The sequence below is a fragment of the Stegostoma tigrinum genome, chromosome 19 (assembly GCF_030684315.1).
Source record: "Stegostoma tigrinum isolate sSteTig4 chromosome 19, sSteTig4.hap1, whole genome shotgun sequence".
In the NCBI taxonomy this organism is placed as follows: Eukaryota; Metazoa; Chordata; class Chondrichthyes; order Orectolobiformes; family Stegostomatidae; genus Stegostoma; species Stegostoma tigrinum.
This window is the reverse complement of record NC_081372.1, coordinates 23486256-23508384: the sequence shown is the minus strand read 5'-3', so window position 1 is coordinate 23508384 and position 22129 is coordinate 23486256.

Genomic DNA, 22129 nt, shown 5'->3' with positions numbered 1-22129 from the left:
TTGTGTTTTCTCAGACAGGTCAGGCAGAGGAACTCGCATCTCTTAGGAACGCTCCTTCATCTCTGCGGTGGAGTTGTAAACTTCAAAGGTGCAGTGTCACAGTTTGAAGGTGTTTTGAAGTTCCCAAATGGATCAGAAATTTCAACTAACAGCTGTCTGTTGACCATTCACAATCTAAAAGATATCTAGTTAGTACTTTATTTAAGATACTCTATTTAGTTAGAATCTCTAGACCTGACCTGTGGTGATACTCATTATAATCTTTACTGTTATACTTAGCCCACTCAAAGGCAATGACAGTAGCTCTTTTTCATAAACCTCTTCCTGACAATAATGTTCACTGCCCTCTGCTGTTTTGAGGTACTATATTGAAAGAGTTAAATTGCATCTCATCCCTTTTTTTGGGATAATATTTGTAAGGTCTGAGGTTCACCAATCACCATACTCTGATAGAATTTCAGATGAAAACATTAAACATTCATTTATTAGTATCCCTTGACATTACTTCAGGCCTCATGTTCTTGATAATTGTATGGAAAAACTTCAAATATGTGAAATAACTTTGCATGTCTCATTTAGGAAGATAAATAGGAAGCCTGCTTGAACTAAATATACCACTTACATTCGATGTCAATACGCATCATGTGGAATAAAATGAAAATCAAATTGCAGATATGAATGTTGGAAACTGAAAAGACATCAAACATAAATGATAATACATTTTCAATGCTTCATTGCTCTTGATTATCTTACATCTAATAAAACAATATTCCTGTGTTGAATGAGCATTTCTTTATTATTTTAAGCATTTATATGTGTGTGTATTGACTTCCACAATACCAAATAATAGATAAGCCATATCTTGATATAACTTATAGCAGCCTTCTTGAATAGCTGTTAAAATCAGCAGATTGCTCTTCATTCTTGAAAACATTTTGCAATGCTGGCTTTGACTGAATGATACAAAATATCAATTGCAAACAGCAAATTATTGCAAGGAACCTTGAAATATTTCTTTACAGTGATTTATTAACCATATTAATTAACTTTTCATGAATACATGTTCAAATTATTCTAAGCGTCTCTACTTTGGCATATCTATTATATATCAACCTAAAATGAATTAGAAAGAGAGAAAATAACCATACATCAGTCCTGACTAGTGGCATTTCATCAATACAAAATCAATCAAACTATCCCTGATGTGTCTCCATATCAAATTGTGTCAGTCAAATAATATATTGTTGAAGATGCCACATTAATTAAGGGTGGTATGGAGAAAGCCTCACGCTAGGTTTTTCTTCTGTTGATATTCAATTAAAAGCATTAGTGTAGAAATTGTATTGCCATGAAAATGCAGAGTACCACATGCTACGAAGACAGCTCCAAATTCACAAAGATCATTAACACAAAACAACATGTAGACACTCACTAGTAGTCATGTTAGTGCTTTGAGTCTTTATAAAAATATATTAAGGCGTTGTGCCTATTGTAGGCAGGGCCAGCATTTATCATGCATCTCTATTTTCCCTTGAGAAGGTGGTAGTATGTTGCCTTCTTGAACTGCTGAAGTTAATTTCGCATAGGTGCGCTTCCAAAGTTGTCGGGGAGGGATTTCAACCCAGTGACACTGGAGGAATCTGTTTCAAATTTAGGGTGGTGATTAATTTGGAGGGAACTTGCAGGTGGTGGTGTTTGCATGCAATTGTCCTTCTCGATGATAGCAGTCACAGATTTGGAGTGTGCTTTCTAAGTGGCATTGGTGAATTTCTGCATGTGTCGATGGTACACACTGCTACTGTGTCTCAGTGGTAGAAGGAGTGAATGTTTGTCTATGTGGTGTCAACCAAGTGGACTACTTTGGTCAGGATGGTTTCACAGCTTCAAGTGTTGTTGGAGTTGTTTTCATGCAGATATGTGGAGAGTATTCCAACACACTCCCGACTTGTACCTTGTGTCACAATTCTGAGGTAGTACTTTGAAAATCCCTCACTATTCCTGGAGTTAGCACAAATGTGAAAAGCTGACTAAACTATCAAATTGTTCAGTTTTACTTGACTGTCTAATATATGTTAAAAGAATATGCACGTGTTATCATTAAGAAGTAAATCTAAACCATTGTCATCAAAACAGTTTTAACCGATGGAAAAAGAGAAAAATATGAATTGTTACCTTATGACACTTGTACGTAAACTCTACTGCTTCTTTAAAAATTCCCTAATACATACAAACATACAAAGGTACAAGACAAGAAGTAAATATTACAGATAGGGAAAGTACAAAAATGTCAGTGAAGCACAGTTCTGGCACCAGTCCAGGTTACAAATGCTGATGAGTTGCTTTCCTTTAGTTCCTTTAGACTCTTTGATAGGGATACAAGGTTGTAGATATATTGAAGTTCAATCTTTCAATCACTGGTCCAAAATTCATCCTTTCAGCATTTCTGAAAGTCATTTATCCCCTGTTTCTTTCAACATGAGAACTCACAGAAAGAGCTGTTTACGAGAAAATGGTGAGTGAAAACAGCTACCAGGAGACTTTGTTAGTTTTCCACATAAGATGAAGAGAGAAAGATTTTGGTGCTTTCACTGTAGCAGGCTGGATGTTTCTCCTGTATTGTGCAAACACAAAACTCTTGTCATTTGCCCTGGAATCCATCAAATATTTGTCACAAGACTGAGCATTGCTGAATGCACATAACTACTCCAATTGAAAAACCAAACAAAAAGACCATTTCTGAGCAAAACTGCCTTGAACACAAAACAATGAAGCCAAGGAGTTTTGCATTCTTCCACCAAGTCCCCCACCCTTGCTTGAATAAGGCAACATTCTGGATTCAACTCACAATGAATTCTAGTAATTAGCTTTTTTTAAACTGCAGCCTTTTCCTGCACAATTTCCTCCTTATAAAGCAATGTCTTTTCCCACATTTTTTGTGCATAGTCCAAAAAATAGTCTTTCCACTTGTAGTTGTTGGCCAAAGTCTGGGATCCTTGAGTTTTTTTCTTACAGTTATTAATTTGAGAAGATCCTGACACTGTCTGAAGGCAGCCTGCGATGTTAAAATGGAGGTACATTTGGATAGTTGGTAACTACCTGTTGACAATAACAAAGGTACAGGAAATTGTAACACCCAGCACTGGTTTTCAGAAAAATTTCTGGTTTTTGATGGGAGATTAGGAACAAGTGGATCTCCTTTAATCACCATGTGACATGAAGATATCAAGGCAAACTGTCTGGCGCAGGATCAATGAGGGGTGTGCCACCCCAGGGAACTACTACAATGTTGGAAAAAGGCTCCAAAAGGATAGCCAAGGTAAGCTACCTTACTCAGGCCTATCATTAATCTATAAATGATCTGTTGCCCCAGTACGCCCAACAACCTTTGATGAAAAGCATTTCCCAACAACATTCTTCCTTCTATCTTGTTGACCTCTTATTACAGAAATTGGCACCAGCTACTCTCTTTACCATCACCTCTTTCACTTCAAAGATTTGCCATCTTACAAACACCACAGCTTTACTCTCACCTCAGTTACAGTTCCTTAAAACATTTTGCTACTCCCAGTTCCCTCTTTCTTTCTTGGATGGAAGTTTGCACGTTATGTTATTCGGCAGCTATAGGAGGAAATGACACTTCATCCCTTATTTGACCCCTTTGGAAGAGTTGGTTCCATACCATGGGCACAGAAAACCTGTTAACTGTTGAGACTGGAAACAAAACAATAATGGGAATTATCCTCCCTTCCCTCTCTGCTCACTTAAATCTCACTGGATCATTGCTTATCCATTCTAGCTCTTGGTAACCATTCTCATTTCCTGCAATAACAGCTCAAGAAGATGAACACGACTCTGAGAAGGGGATGGAGAAGATCAAAGCATTACAGCATAGAAAGCTTTAACATACTTTACACTTGCAGAAAGCAGCTCGAACAGCAATTTTGGTAAAGGCCTTTTAGGCGACGACTGCAATCCTTGCGGGTAGCCTCAGGAAGGTCTAACAAGTGCCCAGACCAAATTGGCATTGCACACTCACCTAGCTCACAGTGTCACCACCTTGAACTTCACAGTGCCTGTTTTAGACTTAACGTGTGCAAGAGGTAATACAAGTTCTCTCACATAGCTTTTTATTAACTTACAGTATTTTAGAGAACACTGTTATTTCCTGGCTGATTGTTGCGATCAACTAAGTAATAGTCAGATAGCTCTCCTCTGTGCCCTCTCCTCTTTGGATAACAATTTGTAAGAGGTTTAATTGCCAACTTAACAAGTACTTTAATCATAAAAGAACCAATAAGGCGGGCCTTCTTGAGCTTATCAAAGAAGGAGGTCAGTTTAATTGTACGTAAAACGATCAGCGTAAAATATCCACTGGCTTCTACACACACCTACAAATACAGATAACAGAATTAGAAAGATAACAAAGTGTGGAGCTGGATTAACACAGCAGGCCAAGCAGCATCTCAGGAGCACAAAAGCTGATGTTTCGGGCCTAGACCCTTCATCAGAGAGGGGGATGGGGAGAGGGAACTGGAATAAATAGGGAGAGAGGGGGAGGTGGACCAAAGATTCCATCCCCTATTCCCAATTCCTCCACCTCCGCCACATCTGCTCCCAGGATGAGGCATTCCACTCCCGCACATCCCAGATGACCACGTTCTTCAACGATCACAACTTTACCCCCGCAGTGGTTGAGAACGCCCTTGACCGCGTCTCCCGCATTTCCTGCAACACATCCCTCACACCCCGCCCCCGCCATAACCGCCCCCCGAGGCCCAAAACCAGCCCAGTTCTTCCCCTCCCCCCACTGCATCCCAAAACCAGCCCAGCCTGTCTCTGCTTCCCTAATCTGTTCTTCCTCTCACCCATCCCTGCCTCCCACCTCAAGCCGCACCTCCATTTCTTACCTACCACCTCGTCCCGCCTCCTTGACCTGTCCATCTTTCGCGGACTGACCTATCCCCTCCCTACCTCCCCACCTATACTCTCCTCTCTTCCTATCTTGTTTCCTCTCCATCTTTGGTCTGCCTCCCCCTGTCTCCCTATTTATTTCAGAACCGTTTCCCCATCCCCCTTTTTGATGAAGGGTCTACGCCCGAAACATCAGCTTTTGTGCTCCTGAGGTACTGCTTGGCCTGCTGTGTTCATCCAGCTCCACACTTTGTTATCTTGGATTCTCCAGCATCTGCAGTTCCCATTATCACTAACAGAATTAGAAAGGATAGGTTAACTAAATTAGAGTCATAAATATAGTTTAAAAAAGTATATAGTCCCTGTTTGTAACATGGCTGGCTTCTGGATGAGTTCAATTGTTTTCTGCTTTCAGAATTGAAACAATTTAAAACAGTAAATGAATGGAGATAATAAAATGTGAGGCTGGATGAACACAGCAGGCCCAGCAGCATCTCAGGAGCACAAGAGCTGACGTTTCGGGTCTAGACCCGCCCGAAACGTCAGCTCTTGTGCTCCTGAGATGCTGCTGGGCCTGCTGTGTTCATCCAGCCTCACATTTTATTATCTTGGATTCTCCAGCATCTGCAGTTCCCATTATCACAGTAAATGAATGGATTTGTCCCTCTGAAGACCCAGTTGTAGAGTTGAGTTCTTCCTTTGAGAACTCTGCTTGCTACACAAGAAGAGAGTTAAGCAAGGACAGGACGCAACATCTCACTAAATGGGTAAATATATAGAGAGGGAGGATGGCCCTCTTTTACTTCCTCAGCTGCTTGTTCTATTCTGTTCTATGCTTAAAAAAACATCATGTTGTTAGCTTGTCATATGACCAATCTCTCCAAATGGCTAATAACTTGTTTGGTGCATTTCAATTATAACTTGATTGAGCCATATCGAGAAATTCCACTTATTAACTGAAATTATTTGATTGATTTGTCTTAAAGGCCTAGTTCCATAGAAGTCTTGTTAATGAGACTAGAAATAGGAATCTTTCACCCTCACCATAGGATCGTTATCTATTAATTTGCAGACATGTCATTTTCATTCCAACGCTGTGGCAATGTGCAATGAATAGGAATTCAAATTAGTTAGCCAACCTGGACACAAGTTCAAGTCACTTTTCATTTGCATTTTTTAAAAAGAAAATGCTTGTTCCAGTTGGTGGATTGAATGCCATTATTTGGCGTTAAACACATCTTCAGGGTATGATAAATAAATTAAAAAACGTGTATTGTTTTCGTGTCATAAATATTTTACATACAATCCTACTACCTTGGAGTCAAAAATGCATTTGATTTACTCATGAAGCAAATGTGACAAAAATGTTGGTTCACATTACAAACACAGGTGTCTCACATCTGTGGTATTTACTTGGTGAAAACATGAGGGTATGTTCATGAATTTAGTCCCAAGTTCATTTGTTAATTGCAGCTATGCTCTGCACTTAAAGCAATTACTGTGTAAATGTAATGGCAATCAAAATTACCAGTACAAAGATGCAAGCAATTGGTATTTCAATTAGAGTTATTCGTTTTATGTGCAAGGAATCAATATCATTACTAATTACATGCGTATCGTAATTTATTTCATGTCAATTATGTCTCAATTACAAAACCTTCTTGATTTGGAAGCTTCCATACCTTTCTGTAATAGGCAAACAAACATGTTCAAGCTTACGCTCACAGTATCAAAGTAGTAATTATTCTCCTAACTCAATTCTTACAAAGTAATATCAATTTTTACATATTTCATCATCTTTGATCAATTGTGCAATTAGAAAGCAACATTAAATCATGGGCCGAATCTTCCACAGAGTAGCAGTCACTGCCACATTCCTCCCTTTCTCACAACCTTTCCAAGGAGATCCAAACTTCTGATCCAGACTTCCAACATGTTGAGAAATGTGGAGCATACCTCTCCTGGAGTCTTAAATTCCAGCAGAATCGTCATAAGGGGCTGTATGCTCTTTTTGCAGCACTAACTACTGTATCCCAGGCTTAAAAAGTCACAAAATCTCAGGGTCAAGATATGGGATAAAGGTGCTTGTGAAAGAGAAGCAGCACCGCAGCAGCACGATGGCTCAGTGGTTAGCACTTCTGCCTCACAGCACCAGGTACCTGGGTTTGATTCCACCCTCAGGCGACTGTCTGTGAGAAGTTTGTACATTCTCCCTGTGTCTGTGTGTGTTTCCTCCAGGTGCTCTGGCTTCCTCCCACAATCCACAGATATGTAAGCTAGGTGGATTGGTTGTGCTAAATTGGTCGTAGTGTTCAGGGGTGTGTAGATTGGTGGGGATGGGTCTGGATTGGATGCTCTGGGAGTCAGTTGGGCTGAAGGGCCTGTTTCCACACTAGGGATTCTATAAACTTTGATGAAGAAATGGCTGAGGAGTACTAGGATGGCATGTAAATGAAGGAATAAGGTGGCAGGTGTTGTATCTGGGTATGGAAATGTCAGAAGCAGTTAATACTAGACTGACCACAAAAACCACTATCCATTCTAATGATGTCATGAGGACTTGGTTGGACAATAATGTAAGACTCCAAGGAGGAGAGATTAAAGACTTCATCATCTCAACAGTCTTTACAGTAATGTAGAGTCAATTTATATCTTCTGTTTTCTCTATCACTGGCAGCCTGCAGGCCATTGAGGAATCTGAAATGTCCTCCTGACCTATATTTTATATACCCCTGTAGAGATAAATCAGAGGTCATTTCTCTTCTGCCTTCACAGTTAATAGACAATTGGTTGCAAACACAGAAGAGACCTGGCTTCTGCTTGGTGAATCAACTGACGAAATGTCTGCACCTTCAGTCAGCCTTAGGTCTGGGCACTGAGTGGCGATGAGTCTGTTGCTGCAAGGGACAGAATGCATGCTGGGTAGCTGAATGGGCCCAGGTCTGAGGCACAAGACAGCCCTGGCTCTAAGGTGGTACGTGTGACCAGCAGATGGGCTCTCCCATGGTCAAGGTGGCATGTAGATTCAAGGTTGAGTTCCTGGGCAGGCCCAGGTTGGAATGGTAAGTGAGACCGAGGACAAGGCTATGGTTGGGCCTAGGATCAAAATGATAGGCAACCCCATTGTCAGGTGACAAGCGGAACCAAGGTTGAAGTAGTGAGTGGGCCTAGGATTAAAAGTTACAGTGTGCCTGAATACAAGGCAGGAAACCGTGGGAAAACAAGACTCTTTCACAAACGAGCTCAGACCCAATGTGGTGCTTCATTCAAGAAGGTGGAGTAGCCCTCTCGAAATGGTGCAATATGTATATGTGTGTGTGTAGAAAAAGGAGAAAAGTGAGGAAGGTGGTGAGAAAGCAAGAGAGGAGAATAAGTTGGAAGCAGAAAGAAAGTGAGTTTGCTTCTGAGGCAGTCAGAGAGATGGAGTGTGTGGGAGGCATAGAAAGGGAGCGAGTATGTGTGGGGGACAGAGAAAAACAGTGTATGTGATTTTTATCTTTATAAATCAAAAAGTAAAATTATCAATTTATTTCCTTGATTTGGCTAAACATCTTGTTGAAATTTTCTAACCAATATAAAGGCCTATAAATCGTAAAATACAACATGGTTAAAGGGGAAGATGGGCCAATAACAGACCAAAAAAAAGACATTTACACATGGAAGCAAGAGGCATGGATGAGTTATTAAGTGAATAGTTTCCATTCTCCTTTACCAAAAAAGTTATTGGTATAAATGCTATAGTCTGAGGAGGAAGCACTGTTCTACAATGGTTCAAAATCAATAAGGAGGATATGCCATTAATACTTAAACTTGATAAATCACCTGACCCAGATGAGATTCATGAGAAGATTTTGAAGAAAATGAGAATAGCAATTTCAGGGACACTGGCCATAACTCAGAGGAGGTACCAGACAACAAGAGAATTGCAGACATCATTCCTGTGATTTTTTTAAAAGAGTTTGCTTTTAACTCAGTAATTACAGAGCAGTCAGATTAACTTCAGGGTTGAGGAAGCTTCAAGGTATAATTATCTGGTATAGGGTTAGTAGTCATGTAGAAAAAAAAGTGCATTGTTTGTAATATCTAGCACAGATTCCACATTTGACTAATTTGCTGGAGTTTTCTGAAGAAATGACAAACAGGGTCAATTAAGGCACATGGACTTTAGAAAGACATTCAAGATGGTGCTAACGCAACAAAGTTGAGAAAAGTGATAGCTCATGGAACAAAAGGCACAGTAACAATTTGGGTACAAAACTGGCAGAGGAATAGAAAACAGAGAGTAGTAATGAATGGATATTTTCCAGGCTGGACGAAAGATTGATGTGGTGCCCAGCAGAGGTCAGTACTAGAATCTTTTGCTTTCCCTGATATATGTTAGTAATCCAGAAGCTTGGTATGCAGGGGTTAGATTCAAAGTTCACTAATAATACAAGCCTTGTAAACAGTGTTAAACTGTGAGGAAGATAATGTAGAATGTTAAAAGGATATAGATAAGTTGGTGGAGTGGGCAAATCAGTGGTAAACAAAGTTTCATTTCAGACAAGTATGATACAATTTGTTTGGAAAAACTTTGATAAAACTTAAGGAGGTTTAGGAGCAGAGGGACCTGTGTCTATATGTGCTTGGATCATGGAAGATGGCAGAACATGTGGACAGCAGTTAACAAAGTAAACAGTATCCTGGATTTAATTAATTATGGGTAGAGCATGCAAGAGCAAGTGTTTGTTGCTGATCTTGAGGAATGGCAGAACACACAATGTAGTGATCACATGGTATCTAAAACCTTAATTAACGAGCTCGTCCCAACAGGGGATACATTGTGATAAGGCTTCAAGGAAAACATGTACTGCTGATTGCTGAAGACAGCAGGCCCTAAAATAACAAAGTGTGGAGCTGGATGAACACAGCAGGCCAAGCAACATCTTAGGAGCACAAAAGCAGACATTTCAGGCCTAGAGATAATGGGAACTGCAGATGCTGGAGAATTCCAAGATATTAAAATGTGAGGCTGGATGAACACAGCAGGCCAAGCAGCATCTCAGGAGCACAAAAGCAGACATTTCAGGCCTAGAGATAATGGGAACTGCAGATGCTGGAGAATTCCAAGATATTAAAATGTGAGGCTGGATGAACACAGCAGGCCAAGCAGCATCTCAGGAGCACAAAAGCTGACGTTTCGGGCCTAGACCCTTCACCAGAGAGGGGGATGGGGAGAGGGAACGGGAATAAATAGGGAGAGAGGGGGAGGTGGACCGAAGATGGAGAGAAAAGAAGATAGGTGGAGAGAGTATAGGTGGGGAGGTAGGGAGGGGATAGGTCAGTCCAGGGAAGACGGACGGGTCAAGGAGGTGGGATGAAGTTAGTAGGTAGCTGGGGGTGCGGCTTGGGGTGGGAGGAAGGGATGGGTGAGAGGAAGAACCGGTTAGGGAGGCAGAGACAGGTTGGACTGGTTTTGGGATGCAGTGGGTGGGGGGGAAGAGCTGGGCTGGTTGTGTGGTGCAGTGGGGGGAGGGGACGAACTGGGCTGGTTTAGGGATGCAGTAGGGGAAGGGGAGATTTTGAAACTGGTGAAGTCCACATTGATACCATATGGCTGCAGGGTTCCCAGGCGGAATATGAGTTGCTGTTCCTGCAACCTTCGGGTGGCATCATTGTGGCAGTGCAGGAGGCCCATGATGGACATGTCATCTAGAGAATGGGAGGGGGAGTGGAAATGGTTTGCGACTGGGAGGTGCAGTTGTTTGTTGCGAACTGAGCGGAGGTGTTCTGCAAAGCGGTCCCCAAGCCTCCGCTTGGTTTCCCCAATGTAGAGGAAGCCGCACCGGGTACAGTGGATGCAGTATACCACATTGGCAGATGTGCAGGTGAACCTCTGCTTAATGTGGAATGTCATCTTGGAGCCTGGGATAGGGGTGAGGGAGGAGGTGTGGGGGCAAGTGTAGCATTTCCTGCGGTTGCAGGGGAAGGTGCCGGGTGTGGTGGGGTTGGAGGGCAGTGTGGAGCGAACAAGGGAGTCACGGAGAGAGTGGTCTCTCCGGAAAGCAGACAGGGGAGGGGATGGAAAAATGTCTTGGGTGGTGGGTTCGGATTGTAAATGGCGGAAGTGTCGGAGGATGATGCGTTGTATCCGAAGGTTGGTAGGGTGGTGTGTGAGAACGAGGGGGATCCTCTTAGGGCGGTTGTGGCGGGGGCGGGGTGTGAGGGATGTGTTGCGGGAAATATGGGAGACGCGGTCAAGGGCGTTCTCAATCACTGTGGGGGGAAAGTTGCGGTCCTTAAAGAACTTGGACATCTGGGATGTGCGGGAGTGGAATGTCTTATCGTGGGAGCAGATGCGGCGGAGGCGGAGGAATTTGGAATAGGGGATGGAATTTTTGCAGGAGGGTGGGTGGGAGGAGGTGTATTCTAGGTAGCTGTGGGAGTCGGTGGGCTTGAAATGGACATCAGTTACAAGCTGGTTGCCTGAGATGGAGACTGAGAGGTCCAGGAAGGTGAGGGATGTGCTGGAGATGGCCCAGGTGAACTTGGGGTTGGGGTGGAAGGTGTTGGTGAAGTGGATGAACTGTTCGAGCTCCTCTGGGGAACAAGAGGCGGCGCCGATACAGTCATCAATGTACCGGAGGAAGAGGTGGGGTTTGGGGCCTGTGTAGGTGCGGAAGAGGGACTGTTCCACGTAACCTACAAAGAGGCAGGCATAGCTGGGGCCCATGCGGGTGCCCATGGCCACCCCCTTAGTCTGTAGGAAGTGGGAGGAGTCAAAAGAGAAGTTGTTGAGTGTGAGGACGAGTTCAGCTAGGCGGATGAGAGTGTCGGTGGAGGGGGACTGGTCGGGCCTGCGGGACAGGAAGAAGCGGAGGGCCTTGAGGCCATCTCCATGCGGAATGCAGGTGTACAGGGACTGGACGTCCATGGTGAATATGAGGTGTTGGGGGCCAGGGAATTGGATGTCCTGGAGGAGGTGGAGGGCGTGGGTGGTGTCACGGACGTAGGTGGGGAGTTCCTGGACCAAAGGGGAGAAAATGGAGTCCAGATAGGTGGAGATGAGTTCGGTGGGGCAGGAGCAGGCTGAGACGATGGGTCGACCAGGGCAGGCAGGTTTGTGGATTTTGGGAAGGAGATAGAAACGGGCCGTGCGGGGTTGGGGAACAATGAGGTTGGAGGCTGTGGGTGGGAGGTCCCCTGAGGTGATGAGATCGTGAATGGTGTTGGAGATGATGGTTTGGTGCTCGGGTGTGGGGTCATGATCGAGGAGGCGGTAGGAGGTGGTGTCGGAGAGTTGGTGTCTGGCCTCGGCGATGTAGAGGTCAGTGCGCCATACTACCACTGCGCCACCCTTGTCTGCGGGTTTGATGGTGAGGTTGGGGTTGGAGCGGAGGGCTGCCCGTTCTGCGGGGGAGAGGTTGGAGTTGGTGAGAGGGGTGGAGAGGTTGAGGCGGTTAATGTCTCGACGGCAGTTGGAGATGAAGAGGTCGAGGGAGGGTAGGAGGCCTGGGGGTTGTGTCCAGGAGGAGGACTTGTGTTGGAAGTGGGTGAAGGGGTCAGTGGAAGGAGGGTTAAGTTCCCGGTTGAAGTAGTAGGCATGGAGGCGAAGACGGCGGAAAAACTGCTCTATGTCCAACCGTGACTGGTATTCGTTGATGTGTGGTTGTAGGGGGACAAAGGTGAGCCCCTTGCTAAGGACTGACCGTTCGTCCTCAGTCAGTGGGAGGTCTGGGGGGATGGTGAAGATGCGGCAGGCCTACACCCTTTGGCAACGCTCCATACTGAAATATGCTTCAACGAGCAACACAGGAAACATCTTAAATCTGGCAGAATATGGAGGAAATTTGTATCTCCAAGGCAGAAGTTGCTTGCAAGGCTGCATCACATAGGGGATACCAAATACTAGAAAACCTATATGTATTTTACAAACAGGAAATCTCATTCCTGTATCGAAAGGTATGTATTGACGTTAAACTCATTCAAAAGCATGTTAAACATGCAAAAGTCATGGAACAGCTGGTCAGCACTAACTTGTGAAAGATGTTGTATGGTTCTAAGGTCATAACGGCAGTTAATCTCAAGATTTCTGTTTCTTGTTTAACCACAGCAAACCTTTCATTAACAAGCACCTATGGAACCAGAAGTGCACCATTGGATCAAATATTTTCGTTGATCAAGAGGTCCATATTATCAATGTAAAAATACAAACTAAGTAATAGAAACATAATGCACAGGGTGTATATGTTACTGTTATACTTTATGTACAGTACAAATCACTTAAATAATAATGCAACTTTACCTTAAATAAAACTTTTCAGCAGAGAGCATTCTCACTTGCACCTTCAACTGACTACTCAGATATCATAGAGATCACAATAAAACAGTAAACTTTGCAGAGTTTGAGGTAAATATTTTTTGTCAGTTTATTGAGAGCGCCAGATGAAACCAAGCTCGCAGTAATTTCTAACGAGAAATTTGTTGCATTTCGTGAGAGCTAGAACACTGAAATGGTTTGGCTGAAATGTTTTCGGCTGTGATCAAAAATGAAGAGAGCTCACAATCCAAGTGCCAATAAACTTTGAGGATAAAGACAAATAAAAATGATAGCAACTGAACAGACTACCCTACTTAAGACAATTGAAGTTTCTCCCACTGAACTGAGTTAGATTACTAGACAGAGCTGTAATGAGATAGCCATGCCGAATCTAGATCACACATTAAACACGGATGTGGCTAAGAACAGGTAAATTCTCTTGGGTTCTCTATCTTGAAAGAAGTGTCTTCAACAACCACAGTAAACAGCACATCAAGCAGGAAGAAATCTTCGGGTAACACAAGTAACAAAGTGAACAAGCTGGTTTCACCAATAATTGACTTGCTGAGGGCACATTAAAATGTTAAACAAGTTGAAGTAAGAAAAAGATTAAATCTGTACAAGGATTGAGAACAGAAGGCCAATGAGGCAAATTGAAGGTGTGTTCCAGGAGCACACCTACGAAGAGCCAGATAATATCTAAAGACACTTGATTCTACAAATAACAGTCTGCTTCAGGGTTGGGGAATGGTGATTAAAAGAAAGAGTGTTTAAAAACCTCTCATTAAAAAGAGAATGCCATACCTCAGGCTCTCAAGAAGACAATTATTACAATATTTCTAAATCCAAAGGGAACATGTTCAAGGAGAATAACGAAACCTGCAGATTGTCTGCATTTGTAAAGTCAAGGACTAGAGAGGAAATGGGGTAATGGTAAATAAACTTGTATTAACAAATGTACAACAATAATAATCATCAAGAAGAAGCTTGGGTGTAGGTGGGAGGGAGTGTTCTGCAGGTCTGGACGAGTTAATAGTTAAATAGTTGCAGTGTTGCAATAAACTACACATTGCTTACTCTCCAAGACTCTTCTCATTGGACTAGAAGGTGACTGCCTTGGCACACCTAAAACCATATAAGCCCCTAAAGAAGCATCCACTTAGAAGGTCCAGATGGCAATGCACATAACAGTAGGTGAGCGGTTGAGTGGTTTGGATCACAGGGCAAAGGAGGATGTAGCATGGTAGATGGCTGAGGAGGTAGGGTGGCAGGTGGTTAAGAGGATGTGAGAGAAAAAAAACTGCAGATGCTGAAATCAAATGTAGACAAAGAGGAGACTGGAAGAACATAGCATGCCAGGTGGCATCCGGAGGAAAGGAGCAGCCAACGTTTTGGGTATTACCCTTGGTGGAACACTTATTAGGGCATAGAGTGGCAAATGGAACGGTGAGGGGGAAGGGTGGCATGTACATGAGGGGTAGGGTAGCAGGAAGGTGGGCGAGGAGATAGGATAGTAGTTGGATGCGAATAAGAAAGCAGTGGGTGAGCAGATAGCGTGGCATGCAGCTTAGAGGATAAGATGGCAGCAAAGAGAGCACATAGGATAAAAGTTGGGCTTGTGTTAGGGTAAGGTGATAGAGGAATGGGTGAGGGGGTAATGTGGTGGTTGGTTGAGGGGACAGGCTGGCAGGTAGCCAAGAGAATGAGATGCCAAATGGGCAAGAGAATAAGTTGGCAGATGGGTGAGCAGGTAGTGTGACAAGTGGGTGGATTTTGTGGAAAGGGTGGGTTACGGAGTAAGCCAGTCGGATGCTGTCAGGAAGAGTTTAAATGGGGAGTCAGTGCAGATAGTCAGTGATGAATCAGACGTGGTGTCACTTTTAAGGTTAACCAAGATTTAAAACTGATTTTAGTCTTTCTAGCTTTCCACATGTAACTATCTTGTGAGACTGAATCCTCAGAAATCTGTAATTAAAACTCAGAGTTTGTTCATTGGAAGTATAAATAATCTGGGAAATTGTTGTTTGGTTCACTGACCTGGCTGATTTTTGTGCAACCTTTTCATCCCCCTTCTCGGTGACATCTTCAGTGCTGTCTACAGCGCTGTCTAGCCTTCACTGAAGCTTCAACAGAGGCTAGACAGCTCTAAAGACATCACCTAGGAGGGGGACAAAATGCTTGCACAAAAACCAGTCAGCTTGACAAACCAACCAACAACTCCAACCATAACTCAAGCTACAGATCTTCACTAAAACATTGATCTGGGAAATTCCCAGGTGCTTGAGGACTTCTAAAAGACCTCCTATCAGGCCACAAATCTGCAATTATGCTATGGGATGGAGCCATCAGTGCAGGTAAGCACAGGATCTCCAGTACATTAGTAATTCTTTGGCAGAAGAGTTACATAAATCATAGAAAAATTACAGAAATGGAAAACCTTGCAGAAATTAACCTTGTGAATCTAACAACTTTGATTTATTAGCATTTTTTTGTTTACTTGATTAATGTACTTAAGAAGTTACCAAGCTTAAGTCTCCTATTCTAACAGTTAATGCCCCTCTAAATTGGGCAGTAAGGAATTTCAGGCTAAGATGATAAACACTGGTATGCAGCTCGGTGAACTTTCCAATTCATTAAATGCCGCTGAGAAATGGCTCCTTACATTACAAATGGTGAATTAATTTAAAATGTAAACACGACTGACACTTTTTTTTAGCCTCTTTCATTCTGTAACTGAAGACAACAACAGATGTATTTTTATCCTGTAGTAGAAACAGAGATTATGCATTTTCAAAAGGCACCATTGCTTTTAAATTTAAGTACATATTTATGTAGAAAAGCCACGGTTGTGCAAAATGCTTTGATGGAAATGTATTCTATCTTTAGGATGAAGATAATTAAAACAGTGAATGTTGCAGTTCACCCTCACTGCAAAGTGAATGCAGATGGAACACTATATTTTTATTGCTGCTTCCATTTTGGCTCTCAATTATCCCTTTAATCTCTCTGTAATTGGAAATAACCGGTAATTATCAAATAAAAGGGTCTACCTTGGCCTCCTGAATTCCTGCAGTGGCCCTCTGGGATGCTATTGTATCACAGGCACAAACAATATTTCTAGGATCAGGTTGTTCTCTTTACAGTTCAGCCTGAATCTGCACTGAGTGTTGGAAATTAACAGAAAGGGCATTAAAAAGAACAAAGAAGAATAATGAATAAAGAACGTTACAGCACAGGAGCAGGCCTTTTGGCCCAGCAAGACTGGGTCAACACATGATGACTTTCTACACTAAAAACCTTTGCCTCTAAGTGGTCCATATTCCTCTATTGTCTGCCTATTTGTATATCTGTCAAGATGCCTCTTAAATGGTGCTATTGTATCTGCCTCCACTAACTGCTCTGGCAGCACATTCCAGGTACTTACCACCCTTTGAATAAAAGATCTGCTTCTCGCACCTCCTTTAAACTTACTCCTTTTATCTTAAACCTATGTACCCTAGTAATTGACATTTCCACCCTGTGAAAAAGATTCCAACTATCCATTCTATCCATGCTTCTTATAATTTTGTAAATTTCCACTCTCATCCTTTGACAGTCAAGGGAAAACAAACCAAGTTTGTCCAATCTCACCTCATTGCTTCCTTATTCTTTATTCATTCACGGGATGAGGGCGTTGCTGACCAGGCAGCATTTATTACTCATCTCTAATTGCCCAGAAGGCAGTTAAGAGTCAATCACATTGCTGTGGGTCTGGAGTCACATATCAGCCAGACCAGGTAAGGATGGCATTTTTCCTTCCTTAAAGGACATCAGTGAACCAGATGTGTTTTTCTGACAATCGGCAATGGATTCACGGTCATCATTCGACTCTTAATTCCAAATATTTTTATTGAATTCAAATTCCACCATCTGCTGTAGCGGGATTCGAACCTGGGCCCCGGAATTGCTAAAACATTCCAAATCAGGCAACAGCCTGATAAACCATTTCTTTACCCGGTCCAAAGCCTCTGCATCCTTTCGGTAGTGTGGTGACCAGGAACGATTTTCCAACTGTGACCTAACTAAAGTTCTATACAGATTCAACATGACTTGCTAATTTTTATAATCTATGCCCTGATCGATGAAGGCAAGCATGCTGGGTGCATTTTTGGCCACCTTTATCTACTTGTACTACGCATTCACTTGATAGACAGAAAGGATAAATAGTACAAGAAATATTTCAGCAATGCATTTTCATGATCACGTCAATTTAAAGTGAGTTTTGTTATTTGATTTGTGGTGTAAAAAAAACTTTGGATAAAATTGTTTTACAAAGGTGACAATTCCTTTTTGACTAGCATGAGCCTTTAAGACTTAGCTAGAATCCTGGGAGTTTGTTTAAAAAAAGAATATTAATCTTCCCTAGTTTCTGTAAAAGTGCAAATGAGATGTCACTAACTGAAGGAGATTCATGCCACATGGCAGTAAGTCTGCATTCATCAACACTCCTACTTGGCAGCATATGTCCTGCAAGTTGCTAATATGTTGAATAATAAAGGATGTTAAATTGAGCCTAAGGGAATACGAGCACTCCTCAGCTATAAGAGATAATGAACCATTTAAAACCATTCTTTAATATCAATTTATTTTGATTTAAAACAGGAAATAATCTAAGAGCTGAAAACATAGAAATTTAAACTTCATGAATAATCAGTTGCAGCTGATTTGTTGAACACCTTGGAAAGGCAAGAAATACTGAGTCAATCACTGTCCTACAATCAAAAGCTAAGCATGCATGCTCAGCCTGTGCAACAAGATGTCAGTGCTGGAATAGATTTGCATCCAGACTTTCACTAGATGATTAATTCACTTTAGTTGACAAATTTAATGTGTTTATTGAAACTCCTCTTTTCAAATTTTAAAATATTTCTTAAAGGGGTATAAATATTCCAGCAAGATTGTTGGGTAAGCTTTCTTTCTGTTTATAAACACACAATGTAATGTTCTTCACATTGCGTGGTTCACATGCAAAGCCTTGACACAAAACTCTTTCAAGTGTTTAAAGAAGAAATGTGCCTGTTGTGTGGCACTGAGTCATGCAAACAATGAAAGCCCCAAACTGATCAAGTATCTGTACCATGAAATCTAATCATAAACAGGTCAGCACTAGCATTATAATTGGCTTCAGAATCCCTTGGCCAGAGAGCTGAAAAAAAGACAGCAATAATTTCTATTTTGGGATATAAACCAATTTAAAAGCAAAATGTAGTCGTGACTATGATGATCTGTGGGAAAATAACTGATCAAAATTTGATATTGAGATCCTAATAAATAGCACAGGCATAGAAAAGCTGGAGTAAATCATTCAACCCCACAAGAACTGCAGCATTTCAGGAAGGCAGCTCACTAATGCCTTCTTTCTGCGCAATTAGGGATGGGTAATGGATGCTAGTCTAGTCTGTGATGCCCACATCAGAGGAACTAATTAAAAAGAAAACCTGCTCCCCACTTCCAGATCATCTACACCAACATCATTTTCTTATACTATCTCTAAATCCTTTAATGTCACCAGCATCTAGAAATCCATTTATCTCTCTCATAAGTATAGTCAATGACTAGAGTTCCACACCCCTCTGGAGTAGAAAATTCCAAAGATTCACCATTCTCTAAGAGAATAAATATCTCCCCGTCTCAATCCAAAAGGACTTGTACCTATTCTGACAAGGTCCAATGTTCCTGGCCTAGACCCTTCATCAGAGAGGGGGATGGGGGGAGGGAACTGGAATAAATAGGGAGAGAGGGGGAGGCGGACCGAAGATGGAGAGTAAAGAAGATAGGTGGAGAGGGTGTAGGTGGGGAGGTAGGGAGGGGATAGGTCAGTCCAGGGAAGACGGACAGGTCAAGGAGGTGGGATGAGGTTAGTAGGTAGCTGGGGGTGCGGCTTGGGGTGGGAGGAAGGGATGGGTGAGAGGAAGAACCGGTTAGGGAGGCAGAGACAGGTTGGACTGGTTTTGGGATGCAGTGGGTGGGGGGGAAGAGCTGGGCTGGTTGTGTGGTGCAGTGGGGGGAGGGGATGAACTGGGCTGGTTTAGGGATGCAGTGGGGGAAGGGGAGATTTTGAAACTGGTGAAGTCCACATTGATACCATATGGCTGCAGGGTTCCCAGGCGGAATATGAGTTGCTGTTCCTGCAACCTTCGGGTGGCATCATTGTGGCAGTGCAGGAGGCCCATGTTGGACATGTCATCAAGAGAATGGGAGGGGGAGTGGAAATGGTTTGCGACTGGGAGGTGCAGTTGTTTGTTGCGAACTGAGCGGAGGTGTTCTGCAAAGCGGTCCCCAAGCCTCACCCCCATCCCAGGCCCCAAGATGACATTCCACATTGAGCAGAGGTTCACCTGCACATCTGCCAATGTGGTATACTGCATCCACTGTACCCGGTGCGGCTTTCTCTACATTGGGGAAACCAAGCGGAGGCTTGGGGACCGCTTTGCAGAACACCTCCGCTCAGTTCGCAACAAACAACTGCACCTCCCAGTCGCAAACCATTTCCACTCCCCCTCCCATTCTCTTGATGACATGTCCATCATGGGCCTCCTGCACTGCCACAATGATGCCACCCGAAGGTTGCAGGAACAGCAACTCATATTCCGCCTGGGAACCCTGCAGCCATATGGTATCAATGTGGACTTCACCAGTTTCAAAATCTCCCCTTCCCCCACTGCATCCCTAAACCAGCCCAGTTCATCCCCTCCCCCCACTGCACCACACAACCAGCCCAGCTCTTCCCCCCCACCCACTGCATCCCAAAACCAGTCCAACCTGTCTCTGCCTCCCTAACCGGTTCTTCCTCTCACCCATCCCTTCCTCCCACCCCAAGCCGCACCCCCAGCTACCTACTAACCTCATCCCACCTCCTTGACCTGTCCGTCTTCCCTGGACTGACCTATCCCCTCCCTACCTCCCCACCTACACCCTCTCCACCTATCTTCTTTACTCTCCATCTTCGGTCCGCCTCCCCCTCTCTCCCTATTTATTCCAGTTCCCTCCCCCCATCCCCCTCTCTGATGAAGGGTCTAGGCCCGAAACGTCAGCTTTTGTGCTCCTGAGATGCTGCTTGGCCTGCTGTGTTCATCCAGCCTCACATTTTATTATCTTGGAATCTCCAGCATCTGCAGTTCCCATTATCTCCAAGGTCCAATGTTCCTCTGTTTCTAGACTTCCATTGTAAGGCGAAACCTCCTTTCTGCATTAATCATGACTATCTATGTAAGAATTTTGTAAGTTTGTCACAAAATTATCTCTTATTCTTCTTAACTTTAGAGAACGCGGGCCCAGTCTCTCCAATCTCCCCCAAATAAGGTGGTCACTCCATTGCACAAATTGACCTGGTGAAATTCTACTACACTGTCTCGATTAGGAGACGAAAACTACGCTCAGCACTCTAGTGAGGTTGTACCAATGTTCCATAGAATTAGAGCAAGATGCCTTTACACCAGTACTTAAATCTTCTTGCATTATTGGCCAACACACAGTATTTGCCTTTATAATTACAAGCTGCACTAACATTTTAGCAATTTATGTACAAGTTCACCCAAATCCCTTTGAATACACTTCACAATCTCTTGTCATTTAAGAAAGACTCTGCATCTCTGTTTCTCCTGAAGTATATAACTTCATAGTTATTTAACATAATATTCTATCTACCACATCTTGCCCCCTCACTCAGCCTATTCAAATCCCCATGAAAACACCTTGCATCAATCTCTCAACACACATTATCACCCTGCTTTGTGTCATTTGCAAGCTCAGAAATATTGCATTTGGCCCTCACATCCAAATCAATGACATGTTTAAATAGTTGGGACCCAAGTACAGATTCTTATGCACTCTATTAGCCATAGCTTGCCAACCTGAGAATGGCACATTTATTCTGTCAGTTTTCTCTCAATTAACCAATTCATAATTCGTGCCAATATTTTACCCTCTCTTCCTTGCACTCTTATTTTGTTCACTGACCTCTGGTATGAGGCTTCATTGAAAACTCAGATAGACAATATTCACTGTTTACCTCTTAATTACTTGGCAAATATCAACCTCTAAAAACTAACAGCAAAACACTAACATCCTTGTGTACTATTAGTATTGAGAAAACCTTACAGCCTGTTGGGTCAGAGCCTCCTGAAAGAAGGGTAAATAAAGAATGCAATGAGAGAAGAAAACAATTCTCAGTCTGTCCAGACCAGGACAATTGAGATTCCTTCTGGAAAACAACAACAAATTGCATCTGATACAAGAGAGAAAATTTAATCAAAGTGGTTGTTGGAGTCATTTCTACTGCCATTTTTAAAGAGAAGAGACATTAGTCTTACAAACAATTGGAATCCTTTTTAACTCTAACGTCACTTGACAATTCAAACCGAGTAGTACAAGTTCAAAGTAATCTTTGTGAGATCAATACAGTACATTAACTCAGGGTTGACAGACAAAACTTTGTTAAAACTAAAAGAAATCCAGAAACATTTCAAGGAGAGATATTTGCACAACTATTCCAGAGTGTGTTTTGGTAAAGTAAAACAATTTGTTAGAAACAAATTCCTGTCTGTCATCTCTCAATCCATTTAGTAAAATTCACAACTTGCTTCCAACAGCACACTAATCTTAAATTAGTATAAAAAAATCAATTATGTAATTGTATTATAATTCTATTGTCCATGCCCCAGTTTTCAATAGTGATCGAAAGTTGCATGTTGACACATATAAACTTACAAAATGAAACAAATGGTGGTAAATTACATGGTTTGTGACATATGTTGAATTTTGCTCACCTGTACATGTAGTTTGTAAAAATGAAATTAATATGAAATTGAAAGATGTACAATTTGCATTTTGCTCATTTGCAAATTATGAAGTCCAATGAATAGACTATATTTTCTTGGA